Genomic DNA, 14,570 nt, shown 5'->3' with positions numbered 1-14,570 from the left:
CATAGTAACATATGCATGTATTCTTAAGTGCACACATGCTGAAGGTAATAATTTACAAATTTATTCAAACAGCTTATCCTTCATCATACAGATTAATAAAACACAAACTGTAAAACATTCTGTATTACAACAACCTAGAATTCAGTTTCAGTAATTCATTTTCTTTCAATTGTGAAATTTGTCATGTTTTATGTCTTAATCTTCTGTACTGAAAATTATGCGTTATAATTTTGTATGACTGAACAAATTCATTTAATATAACATTTATTTAAAAGAATTCATGTCCATCACTTTCAGTTACTTTTGTTGCATGTGTTGCAGTTAAATTGAAATTTAACTGCAACAATACAGTCAACTTCCAATTATCCACGATAATAACTGGGAAGAGGATCACGGATAATCCAAAATCATAGAAAAATTGTGTGTAAATCATAATAGTGCATGTAAATACTGCAGTTCAGTATTTACATGCAGTATTATATTAAGGTATAATTATAAATTAAAATAATTACATAATTAAAATAAAATACAGTACACTACACTATTACATACCTGATAAAAGTAATATTTAACCAGAAGTTTATTTAAAATGCGTTTTAACATATTACAAATATTTACTATCACTACTACTGTACATAATTAAACAGTTATTAAAACTACAGTAGCTAACGAGAAAAAAATACAGAGACATTAAAAAAAATTAATAATAAATTGCGCATTTAACTTTCAGATATTTCTTTTTTTAAATAAGATGCAATTGATTGTTGTCTTAGTGTCTGAAAACACTTTATTTTAATTAAACTTTGCAGTTGTGTAGCATAATATCGCACAATCAACTGACATCCTATCATATCCGCAATGAATTATAGTGCAGCATTATCATACTCAAAACAAGCACACATTCAAGTAGCAAATTAATGAAGGAGTAAAACCTATCACAGAATGATGAAAAAACTTAAAATTTTTAAATTCTTTATAAATTTTTAAAATTTTATTTTTTTCCAAGAGGCATCACGGTTAAGTTGCTCGCAGAAAATTGGGATTTGACTGTATTAGATTTGAATTACAGAAAATTAAAAAATAACATTCTACGAGTCGGAGCGTGGAATGTTAGAAGCTTCAAAAAGGTTGGTAGGCTAGAAAATTTAAAAAGGGAAATGGATAGGGTGAATGTGGATATAGTAGGAATTAGTGAGGTTCGGTGGGAAGAGGAAGGCGACTTTTGGTCAGGTGATTTTAGAGTAATTAACTCAGCGTCAAATAATGGGCAGGCAGGAGTAGGTTTCGTGATGAACAAGAAGATAGGGAGGAGAGTGGAGTATTTCAAAACGCATAGCGATAGAATCATTGTAATAAGGATAAAATCAAAACCTAAACCGACAACGATTGTTAACGTTTATATGCCTACAAGCGCCCATGATGATGATGAGGTAGAGTGTGTATACGAAGAGATTGATGAAGCAATTAAACACGTAAAAGGAGATGAAAATTTAATAATAGTTGGAGATTGCAATGCAAGCATTGGAAAAGGCAAGGAAGGAAATATAGTGGGTGAATACGGGCTGGGCAGAAGGAATGAAAGAGGGGACCGACTTATAGAGTTTTGCACGAAGTATAATTTAGTAATTGCCAACATCCAATTTAAAAATCATAATAGAAGAATATATACTTGGAAAAAGCCAGGTGATACTGCAAGGTATCAGATAGATTATATCATGGTTAAGCAAAGATTTAGAAATCAACTCGTTGACTGCAAAACTTACCTTTACTTTTTATGTTAAAAAGGAAATTCTTAAATCAGCAGAAGCAAACTTAGGCGGAATAAAGAGAACTGCCAGAACACCTTGGGTTTCAGACGATATATTGCAGCTGATGGATGAACGTAGAAAATATAAGAATGCTAGTGATGAAGAAAGTAAAAGGAACTATCGGCAATTAAGAAATGCTATAAACAGGAAGTGCAAACTGGCGAAAGAAGAGTGGATTAAAGAAAAGTGTTCAGAAGTGGAAAGAGAAATGAACATTGGTAAAATAGACGGAGCATACAGGAAAGTTAAGGAAAATTTTGGGGTACATAAATTAAAATGTAATAATGTGTTAAACAAAGATGGTACACCAATATATAATACGAAAGGTAAAGTCGATAGATGGGTGGAATATATTGAAGAGTTATACGGAGGAAATGAATTAGAAAATGGTGTTATAGAGGAAGAAGAGGAAGTTGAGGAGGATGAAATGGGAGAAACAATACTGAGATCTGAATTTAAGAGAGCATTAAAAGATTTAAATGGCAGAAAGGCTCCTGGAATAGACGGAATACCTGTAGAATTACTGCGCAGTGCAGGTGAGGAAGCGATTGATAGATTATACAAACTGGTGTGTAATATTTATGAAAATGGGGAATTTCCATCAGACTTCAAAAAAAGTGTTATAGTTATGATACCAAAGAAAGCAGGGGCAGATAAATGTGAAGAATACAGAACAATTAGTTTAACTAGTCATGCATCAAAAATCTTAACTAGAATTTTATACAGAAGAATTGAGAGGAGAGTGGAAGAAGTGTTAGGAGAAGACCAATTTGGTTTCAGGAAAAGTATAGGGACAAGGGAAGCAATTTTAGACCTCAGATTAATAGTAGAAGGAAGATTAAAGAAAAACAAACCAACATACTTGGCGTTTATAGACCTAGAAAAGGCTTTCGATAACGTAGACTGGAATAAAATGTTCAGCATTTTAAAAAAATTAGGGTTCAAATACAGAGATAGAAGAACAATTGCTAACATGTACAGGAACCAAACAGCAACAATAACAATTGAAGAACATAAGAAAGAAGCCCTAATAAGAAAGGGAGTCCGACAAGGATGTTCCCTATCGCCGTTACTTTTTAATCTTTACATGGAACTAGCAGTTAATGATGTTAAAGAACAATTTAGATTCGGAGTAACAGTACAAGGTGAAAAGATAAAGATGCTACGATTTGCTGATGATATAGTAATTCTAGCCGAGAGTAAAAAGGATTTAGAAGAAACAATGAACGGCATAGATGAAGTCCTACGCAAAAACTATTGCATGAAAATAAACAAGAACAAAACAAAAGTAATGAAATGTAGTAGAAATAACAAAGATGGACCACTGAATGTGAAAATAGGAGGAGAAAAGATTATGGAGGTAGAAGAATTTTGTTATTTGGGAAGTAAAATTACTAAAGATGGACGAAGCAGGAGCGATATAAAATGCCGAATAGCACAAGCTAAACGAGCCTTCAGTAAGAAATATAATTTGTTTACATCAAAAATGAATTTAAATGTCAGGAAAAGATTTTTGAAAGTGTATGTTTGGAGTGTCGCTTTATATGGAAGTGAAACTTGGACAATCGGAGTATCTGAGAAGAAAAGATTAGAAGCTTTTGAAATGTGGTGCTATAGGAGAATGTTAAAAATCAGATGGGTGGATAAAGTGACAAATGAAGAGGTATTGCGGCAAATAGATGAAGAAAGTAGCATTTGGAAAAATATAGTTAAAAGAAGAAACAGACTTATAGGCCACATACTAAGGCATCCTGGAATAGTCGCTTTAATATTGGAAGGACAGGTAGAAGGGAAAAATTGTGTAGGCAGGCCACGTTTGGAGTATGTAAAACAAATTGTTGGGGATGTAGGATGTAGAGGGTATACTGAAATGAAACGACTAGCACTAGATAGGGAATCTTGGAGAGCTGCATCAAACCAGTCAAATGACTGAAGACAAAAAAAAAAAAAAAAGATTTGAATTCTATCTTCATGTAATATATTTTTGATATGTGTTATTGTATATTTATATTCTTCATAACATTCAAATGTATAGATCCTTCATGATATTGCAGCAGATAGGATACTTTCAGAAGAAGGAAGAAAGAGAAAATGAACAAAAAATCTAGAAGAAACATCAAAAAGATTGTTTCTAAAAACAATTTATAAAAAAGCTTAGATGGTACCGACAATAAAAATCATTATGCTTGAATGAGCAGGTGGGTGGGTCAGCTACTGTTACTACAGGTCAAGCCCTAGGTCCAGGGATATAAATACTGCCGAGGACCAGTGAGTTTTAGTTGTTGTTCAGTGTATGGTAGTATGAGTACAGTGTGTAATAAACATGAGTACAGTTTACAATAAATTCAAGAACAATGTGCAACAGCATCTGGTGTGAGTGTGTGGTAACAAATGAGCTAAGAGTGTATCACGAATATTCCATATTGGGATAGTGTTGTCTTATGTACAAGAAGCTGTTCTGTGAATTGCTGAATATAATTACTGATTCTGTGATTGTTATCTTATTGTTATAATCTTTTGTTAGTTTTGTATTAATTAATTTTAGCTATTGTAAGGTGTATAGTAAAATTGTAATTGTATTTTGCTTTCTATAATTGACCTATTTTGTACATTATAAGTTATTTAAAAGTAAATAAATTGTATTTGTAAGAATTTTTACATGTGCTATCTCTCAATTTTTTTATCAAACCACAAAACACAATAATATTTAACTGTGATAAAAACCTCTTTAGTGTATATGCAGAATAAAAAGGTTGTTACTGGTGGATTTGTGATTTTCATCAATGAGGTAGTTAACAAGCATTGCCCAGGTTGGTGTGGATTGCTTCTAACATGTACATTTCATCTTTGTTTAAAGTTGTATTCGATTTTTGCAATGCATTACATTGTTTTTTCATAGCAGTTAAGAGTGTTTCTATATATATATACATATATATATATCCAAGACAAAAGTATAACTTAATTTTCCACCAACAGTATAGAATTCAACAATGCCTTTTTACCTTATGCATATTGTTTTTTTTTTTCATTTATAGTGCTTTTGTGGATTTCCCTCATTGTCAGATAATAATAACTTTTGTTACAAAAATTACACATAGAACTCAAAACATAAACTTGTCAAAATAATATAAAAATATGTAGTTAAAAATAAAATAGTCCATGTGGCCAGTCATACAAACAGTACTGTACTAAGATTATTTAAATTTTTATAAATTATATGAATGTGCTATTATGACGGTCCTGATAAGAAAGTCATTATCAAAATCTGTCTGTACATCAAGCTAAACTTTTGTCTAAACTTGTATATATAATATTTTTCTAAAATATTTATTTTGTTATTATTATTATTATCACATCCTTTTACAATTTCTAATAGTTTAAAATTTGTATCCAAATCAGTGATTGAATGTTTATTGATTATTAAATGGTCTGCAAGATTGGAGAAACCTAACTTGTTGTTTTTATAAGATCTAAAGTGTTCTTCAAACCTTGCCCTAAATGATCTATTTTTTTCCCAATATAAATTTTATCACAATGAATGCATGTTATTTCATAGATGCCACACAAATTATCATTAATATGGATTTTCAAATGTTTTATTATATGATTGTATGGTCCATATGCTGTTTTATATTTTTTATCATTATAAACATTAACCTCATTTTCAATAATGCTGTTAGATAGGAATATTTTATATAAATATAAAAAAATAAGTGAATTAACAAATATAATAGAATAGAAATAAATAGTTCAATAGAAATCACTTGAATGCTAATTTCTTAAACTGATTGGACGTGGTAAAGCAATCAATTGACCACCACGATCACCTGACTTTACGCCATTAGATTATTTCATTTGGGGCTATACACAAAAGATAGTGTACCAACAGAAAGTTAAAACTAAAGAAGAGTTACTCATTAAAATACAAAATGCTATTGAATTTGTACGAAACAATCCTAAGCCACCGGAAATATTTTTTGTCAGGCAGAGTACATCATGAAGGAGGAAATTTTGAAAAGTTATTGTAACTGAAGTTTATTATTCTGTTGTTATTTATCATTTCATGTATTTTATTTTTTTACTAGTAATTTTTACTTTTTTTACCTAGTAAATTCAGTTATTTTTACACGGATTTGAATACTAGATCGTGGATGCCGGTGTTCTTTGGTGGTTGGGTTTCAATTAACCACACATCTCAGAAATGGTCGAACTGAGACTGTACAATTCTACACTTCATTTACACTCATACATATCATACTCATTCATTCTCTGAAGTATTATCTGAAAGGTAATTACCGGAGTCTAAACAGGAAAAAGAAAGAAAGGTACAGAAAGAATACTATTTTCCGTCTGTTTTGCATCAATAAAAAATCGATTTTTAAATGGTTTTATTGGCTGTAGTTACATCAATTTTCTCAGAATTAAGTTCTCTACAACTTTTGTTACTACATCTTTTGCTTTTGTTAGTCATTTAACAAGAGGTTTGTGCTACAAACCTAAAAAAGCGTGTTTTACGACACAGAATCTTGTGTTTTGTGTCGGATATCTTAAGTGGGACCTGTTTTATCCTATTTTCAAATTACATAAGAAACCACCAACTTATTTCTTAATCTGGGTCCCAAAAATTACAGTAGATCTTCTTTCTATTAGAAGAGCTAAAATCCGAACATGAACTTTTTTCATTATTTTCACTAGTAGAACATATTTAAAATGTGCATCACGTTTGTTTACAATATTGTTCTCTACCACATTCAGTTACACCAAGGCGTTACTTAAATTTTTTGGCTGGGATGTTTTTCCAGCATCCACCATACAACTCTTGAGTTGGTGCCTAGTAACTGTCCCAACTATCTAAAACGTTTTTAGAAAGTAGGCACTTTCAAAATGATGGGCTGAAAAAAGTTAACAATGAACGGTTGAAGAAATTGATGACAGAAGTAGGGGTATTAAACTTAGTTTTTTAAAGTTTGTTATAACATTTCGTTTCTTATACATTGTTTTATTGTGTTTTTGTTTTATTTCATGATATGCTTTGATAGTGAAGGATTAGTTGTAGTAAAATTAATAACCTACATTTGTTCAGTCAGTAATGGATGTCCTGAGTAATGCTTTGGTCACTGCTATGAAACCTTGTCTTGCAGACACTTACAAAGAAAGTTTTATGAATGTAGCTCTTCCAAGTTATGCTTGGAAGTTAGGCTTGTGCTGCAATGTTTAGTTAGCTCAACGAGACATTTTCAAAAGGAACAAAGGAATGTAAGCAATATTTTAATTCATTTTTAGTTTATTACAACATTATTAAATATTAAATTTAAGTCGATATCATTTTTAAATAGCTGAGCTTTTGAAGTGTGACTACTAAAATAAAAAGACTTGTTATTAAAGCACACCTGCTTGGGGCCTGAGAAAGCATTAGACAATAAAGATTATTGTGGGGCACGTTTTACTCAACTAAACTGGGGCAAGTTTTAATGTGCCTCAATTTTCTATCATATGAAAAGCATGTCATATTATATTTCTTGTAAAACTGTAAAGCTAGAAGGTTATCTGTAACCTTTCTGAATTGCTGTTATCCTTGATAAATGCAAAAATTATTTTGATATCATGTTTAGGAAAGCAGTGTTAAAGTTTATAAAGACAGGATCATGTTTATATTTTCATAATAATACCTATTCTGTCATCCTAAAATTTTATTCATAGTTACTGCACTAAGAAATAGTGCAAATTACTTGATAAGTGATATAAAAATGATTCCTTCAGTTTTTGTAATATAATTTTTTGGAGTTGTTTTTTCTTGTTAGCTGTTAAATTACAATAAAGAAGTAAGATTAAGATGAAAATTAACATGATAAAAATTTAGTTAGATTAAGTTAAATAAAGATGGAAGATTAAGTTATCGCAAAACTGATTGTCATCAGTTATAATCAGAAAAAAACTAATTTTTGAGTAATTTTATTTAAAATTGTGACATAAATGTAATCATTGCTCATGTGATAATATGTTAATGCATTCAGACTTGCCTGCATGTTAAGGCTTTGTAGTCTTTAATTCAGCATATTATGCACAATTAACTATTGCTTGTGCATAGTTGAAAAATGTTTTTCAATATACAGGATGTATCTAGCAAGGTTAGGTAGGCACAGATTTTGTTCTTAACTTTCTTAGTCTATACTTATTTTATATTTGTCATTTCTACTTAGCATTTGCTAAACTCAAGTTATAAAAGTTTAAACTGTATGTTTTTAACAACTTTGAGAAGTTGAAGTCATGAAAATGAAAAGTATTATTAAACAACAGGTTTTTTAAATTGGGTTAAAATATTTATACTTTTATTGATACTATTTTATTTCCTTACACTTTTATGATAACTAGATTACAATGTAAAGGGTAGAGTAGAGGAAACTCATGTTATTCACTACTGAATAGCTTTGCTTGTTTTAATTATAGAAAAATAAGTTTTACGTTAACTAATAATATTTTTATTGCATTTTTGAAATTAACATACCTTAATTAGATTCAGAAAATAATGCCAATAAGATGACATTCTTCTTTCAGAGCCTCTTCTCAAAGCTCTACACGGCTTTCTCCAACATTTCATTCAACATAGCTTCAATTTCTTGATGAATGGAAACTTTCAGGTCTTCAATTGTGTATGACTTGTTCACATACACTCTTAATTTCAGGTAGCTCCACAAAAAGAAGTCGCAGATCGATAGATCAGGAGAGTGTGGGGGCCAAGAAACATCACCGAATCGTGAAATGACATGTCCAGGAAAAATTTGTCAAACCACTTCACTCGATGCTCTTGCCGTGTGAGTTATGTCCTGTAGGAACCACATTTCTCTCATGTTCAATCGATGCCTTTCCCGTTCTGGACACAGGAAGTAGTTCAGCATGTCACTATAACTGCGGTTCCTCCCTCTTAAAAATATTAAGGAGCAACAATCCCCAACTTGGAGACTGCACTTCACTGTTACTTTTGAGCTGTGGAGAGTTTTTTTATGTAGTTCACATGGGTTCTCCAATGCCCATTATCGACATTTCTGTACATTTACATAGCCATCCAGATTGAAATGGGATTCATCACTAATCATTATTAGGGCATTTGCATCTTCCGTAAGAATGGCATTCTTTGTGCCACAAAATTCTTTGCATTGCACAAGATCCCTTTCAGTTATCTGCTGGACAATCATTATTTTGTATGGATGAAATTTGAGATTTCATGTAAGATTTGATGAAGCGAACAACGTGACATACCCAGCACTACAGCCTCATTCTGTCTATGTTTTCTGGAGTTCAGACTGAACAGAGAAGGCCAGGTGAGTTTTTCTTCATCGTATATCCAGTACTTCTAAACGCTTCAACCATCGGAGTATGGTGTTTCGATCTGAAACTGCACCTTGATGTTTGACATTAAAACTTTGAAGGAAAAGATGTTAAACTGTGACCACAGAATCATTGTTTCTGAAAAACTGCTTGACGGCAAACACACAATGTTTTACACTCCACAGTGACTGAAAATGCATAGTCTGAGCTGTTTGCCAAAGGTCAGTACCCCCACTTGCTGTTGAGTAAACTAGTGGTTTAAAAAAACCTCTAAAACCTGTTTTTAAAAACTGGGTAAATGTGTTTCCTCTGCTCCAGTCTGTATATTGCTCAAGATCAGAAGGACAATTTTACTTTTTCATTCCTGATGTTCATTCAGTTAGTATATTTGTGAAGTAGAATTGTAAAAATTATATTTATTTATTCAGCAGATGAAATTGAAACTAAAGAAGCAGCCATTCAGTTTCTGCTGGTTAAAGGGCACAGAACACAACCACCCTCAGCTGTTTTCTAGTGGGCATGAATTGGCACAAGTTGAATGTCACATTTTTGGTTGGATTACAAAATAAGATATATTTATTTACTGTTGTTTGAAAGATTAGACAACATTAAATTTTGTGAGGATGAATTAAAAGTGAGTCACAGCACAAAGGTGTGTGATATTGGTTCTCTTATATGCATGATGTTTGTGAGTTGACAATCATGAACAGATCGGTTGTTATTGGCGGACTTTTATAACATTTAAAGTTGACAAAAGTTACTTTTCATGAAGGTTATACTAGAAGGGTGGGCTGATCCAAATCAGTGGCTTCTCAGTATATGAAAAAAAAGATTGGCTTCTATTGCAGTACCAAATAGTAAAACTGAAACTCTGTCGCCAATTGTAGTTATTATTGTTGTTGCAGGAACAATGCAACATTGTTCCTGCAATGGGGGGGGGGGGGGTGGCGACTGGAAGCGTCACAAAACAAGTGTCTCCCTTACAGGGTTGGGATGTTTAGTTACCAATATAAAAGGTTACCTCCAATTTTTAATATATTTTAGTGTATCATTTGTATTGTATCAAACTCGTAACCTTGTCCACACTTACTATTAAAGTATATAGGTATTATCACTATTAGAATACAGTTCAAGACAGCTATTAAGAATCCTTGGAGAACCTAGTTGACAAATACTAGATAGTTACTTAGCAGTTAGGTGAAAGTGATATTCAAAAAAAAATTTGTTTGACCTAACACTACTACATATAGTATTAAGATTTTACTCCAAAAGCTAAAGGCAAAAATTGTCTAAAGGTACAGACAACTTCTTTGCCCAAAATTAAACAAAATAAATTATGGTTTGTATTCACCTTGTTTTATTTTATTTTTTATTTTAGTTTAATTATTTTTTACTGAGTACATTAGATCTTGTAATAATATAAAAGTACAAAATGTATATTATAGTAAAATATTGATAGATATTGGCATTGAAAATTTACAAATTAAGGTATCTCAAAATACCTTTCTCAGTATGTTTAATTAAATTATTATTTTTTTAATAATAAATTATGAGAAAAAAGGTCCAAAAAATTAATTTAGAATAATTTTTGTCAAAGTTGATTTCACATACAAAGTAATAAATCAGAAAAAAAGAATTAGAGTTTTTACACAAAATTATGAATAATTAATCAGATTTTGTATTTTAAAAATTATAATAAATTAAAAGATTATAAATGACCAATTTTCCAAAAATATGTTTTGGTACAACGTTTCACACCATTTGGTCAAATAAATTTTCTCTTGCATGTTATTATCACATTGTGTGTACACCTCAGCCAAAAACTTCAACGTGATTGCCCTTAAGTGATACAAAATAATTTCTTAAGAATTTGGAATAATTAAAAAAATAAATTAGGGGTATATCATTTTAATTCAACAAATTTTCAAAAATTTTTATGTACTTTAAACCATATAAAATTTATTTTATTACTCATAGGGGTTGACAAGTAATGAAGCCACCAAAACTGCTAACCACACTGTTCCTTTTAACAGTGAACAATGTATCCAAAAAATTCACAACATATATTTTTTCAGATAATAATGTTGGCATACTATATAAAATATTTTGATATGTCTATAATGAGATATTCCCTCTATGAATCATGAGACCTTGCCGATGGTGAAGGGGCTTGAGAGCTTAGTGATACAGAGTAGCTGAACCAAAGGTGCAACCATACCGGAGAGATGTCTATTGTAAGCCAGACTGAGGAATGATTCCTGAAAGAGGACAGCAGCTTTTTCAGTAGTTGTTAAGGACGTAAGTCAGAAGGACTTAAACAGCCACTTCAACATCACTCATTCTTCTGAGTACTGCGCAGCTGAAAGCAATGAAAAACTAAGGCTATTAATTTTCCAAAAAATGTAGCTGTCTGCATTTTAATGATTTTTGTGTAACAAAGATGGAGGTGCCTTCCTTGGTAATATATTCTGGAGATAAACTAGTCCCGCTTTCAGATCTTCGATGGGGACTACTAAGGAAGGGGTCTCCAGAAAATTAAGATATAACATTCTACAAGTCGAAGTGTGGAATGTTAGAAGTCTAAGAAAGGTTGGTTGGTTAGAAAATTTAAAGAGGGAAATGGATGGGTTAAATATAGATATAGTAGGAATTAGCGAGATTCAGTGGGAAGAGGAAAACAACTTTTGCTCAGGTGATTTTAGAATAATTAACTCAGCATCAAATAAAGAAAGGAGTAGGTTTCATAATGAAGAAGAAGATAGTAGAGTGTTTCAAAAAGCTTTGTGATAGAATCATTGTAATTAGGATAAATTCAAAACCTAAGGCGACGACTGTTAATGTCTACGTGTCTACAAGTGTCCATGATGATGAACTAGAGTGTGAATACAAAGAAATTAACAAAGCAATTTAACACATAAAAGGGAATGAAAATTTAATAATACATGGAGACTGGAATGCAAGCATTGAAAAATGCAAAGATGAAAATATTATTGGTGAATACGGAATGGGCAAAAGGAATGAAAGAGGAGACCGACTTATTGAGTTTTGCACGAAGTATAATTTAGTAATTGCTAACACCCAGTTTAAAAATCATAATAAAAGAATATACACATGGAAATGTCTGGTGATACTGCAAGGTATCAGATAGATTATGTCATGGTTAATCAAATATTTACAAATCAACTCCTTGACTGTAAAGCAGCATATCCTGTAGTAGACATTGATAACGACCATAATTTAGTGGTAATGAAATTTAGATTAGGATTTAAAAACCTGAAGAAAAGGTATCAGATGAATTTGTGGAATTTAGAGAAGCTTGAGGAAGAGGAGGTAAAGAAGATTTTTGAGGAGGACATTGCAAGAGGTCTGAATAAAAATGATAAGGTAGAAAATATAGAAGAATGGAAGAATGTTAAAAAGGATATTCTTAAATCAGCAGAAGCGAACTTAGGCGGAACAAAGAGAACTGGTAGGAAACCTTGGATATCAGAGGTTATATTGCACCTGATGGATGAACATAGAAAGTATAAGAATACTTGATGATGATGAAGAAGGTAAAAGGAACTATCAACAATTAAGAAATACTATAAACAGGAAGTTCAAATAAGCGAAAGAAGAGTGGATTAAAGAAAAGTGTTAGAAGTAGAAAGAGAAATGATCAGTAGTAAAATAGACGGAGCATTTAGGAAAGTAAGGGGAATTTGGTTGTATATAAATTAAAATCTAATAATGTGTTAAATAAAGATGGTACACTAATTTATAATACGAAAGAAAAGGTCGATAGCTGGGTGGAATATATTTTGGAATTATACAGAGGAAATGAATTAGAAACTGGTGTTATAGAGGAAAAGAAGGAAAAGGATGATACAATACTGAGATCTGAATTTAATAGAGTATTAAAATATTTGAATGGCAGAAAGGCTCCTGGGATAGATGGGATACCCGCAGAATTACTGTACAGTGCAAATGAGGAAGCAATACATACATTATACAAATAGGTGTATAATATTTACGAAAAAATGGGACGTTCTGTCAGACGTCAAAAAGAGTGATACCAAAGAAAGCAGGAGCAGATAAATGTGAGGAATACAGAACATTAGCTTAACTACTCACGCATCAAAAATCTTAACTAGAATTCTGTACAGAAAAATTGAGAGGAGAGTGGAAGAAGTGTTAGCCTTCAGTCAGAAATATAATTTGTTTACATCAAAAATTAATTTAAATGTTAGGAAAAGATTTTTGAAAGTATATGTTTGGAGCATAGCTTTAAATGGAAGTGAAACTTGGACGATCGAAGCACCTGAGAAGAAAAGATTAGAGGCTTTAGAAATGTGCTACAGGAGAATGTTAAAAATCAAATGGGTGGATAAAGTGACAAATGAATAGGTGTTGCAGCAAATTGATGTAGAAAGAAGCATTTGGAAAAATGTAGTTAAAAGAAGACTTATATTGGCCACATGTTAAGGCATCCTGGATTAATCACTTTGATATTGGAGGGAAGGGTAGATGGGAAAAATTGTTCAGGCAGGCAACGTTTGTAATGTGTAAAACAAATTGTTAGTGATGTAGGGGGTATACAGAAATGAAATGACTGGCATTAGATAGGGAATCTTGGAGAGCTGCTTCAAACCAGTCAAATGACTGAAGACAAAAAAAATTGAGATAGCTTATATTCTAGATAGTTTGTTACTTAAAGTATGATTCATACACACAAACTCATGTTTAAACACGAAAGTGAATAGACATGCATGGACATGAATGTTGTGTAATCCTGAGGGTAAACGTTGTAGAAGGCTCAGTTACCGTTTTGATTTCAATGTGTATGTTGTATTTTTGCTAATGTTAATACTGTGGTTAGGTAATGTACATTTGTTTATAAAGTAATTTTTTTAGCAGTGAACTTCTGTTTTATGCAATATCTTTTGGAACAGAACTAACTAGTGGATCAACATTGTTACAGTCCGTAGTAGTAATAAAAATGTTAAAATTACACATATCATTAACAAATTTATTTTAAGCTCAAACATACTATGCCGTGTAAAAAGAACAATAAACCAATACAAATGTAAATCAGAAGCTACATTACATAGCTAGTTTTACAATTATTTTAGATCATCTATAACTCTAAAAAAAATATTCCCCAGGATTGCTGGTAAGCAAGCAAAATAAGTGATAAATTACAAAAAAACAAAAGTTTAATAATAAAGAATATAACTTGCAGGGTTATAGATTAATATGAAGAAATTCAAATAATTTTTATCGAAACTAATTTTTTTTTTCATAAAATAACTAGGTGCAGGGCATGCCTAAGGCACATCTCTGCAGCTAGGCCCTCTGGGTAGGCGGCATCTTGGAATGGGCTTATTAGGTGTCTAAAATTGATTACCTCTAGTGTAAAAAATGTTTATTTTTAATGATGAAAATTGATATAGTGAA

The sequence above is a fragment of the Lycorma delicatula genome, chromosome 3 (genome assembly GCF_047948215.1).
Source record: "Lycorma delicatula isolate Av1 chromosome 3, ASM4794821v1, whole genome shotgun sequence".
Taxonomy (NCBI): domain Eukaryota; kingdom Metazoa; phylum Arthropoda; class Insecta; order Hemiptera; family Fulgoridae; genus Lycorma; species Lycorma delicatula.
This window is presented reverse-complemented; position numbering follows the sequence as displayed.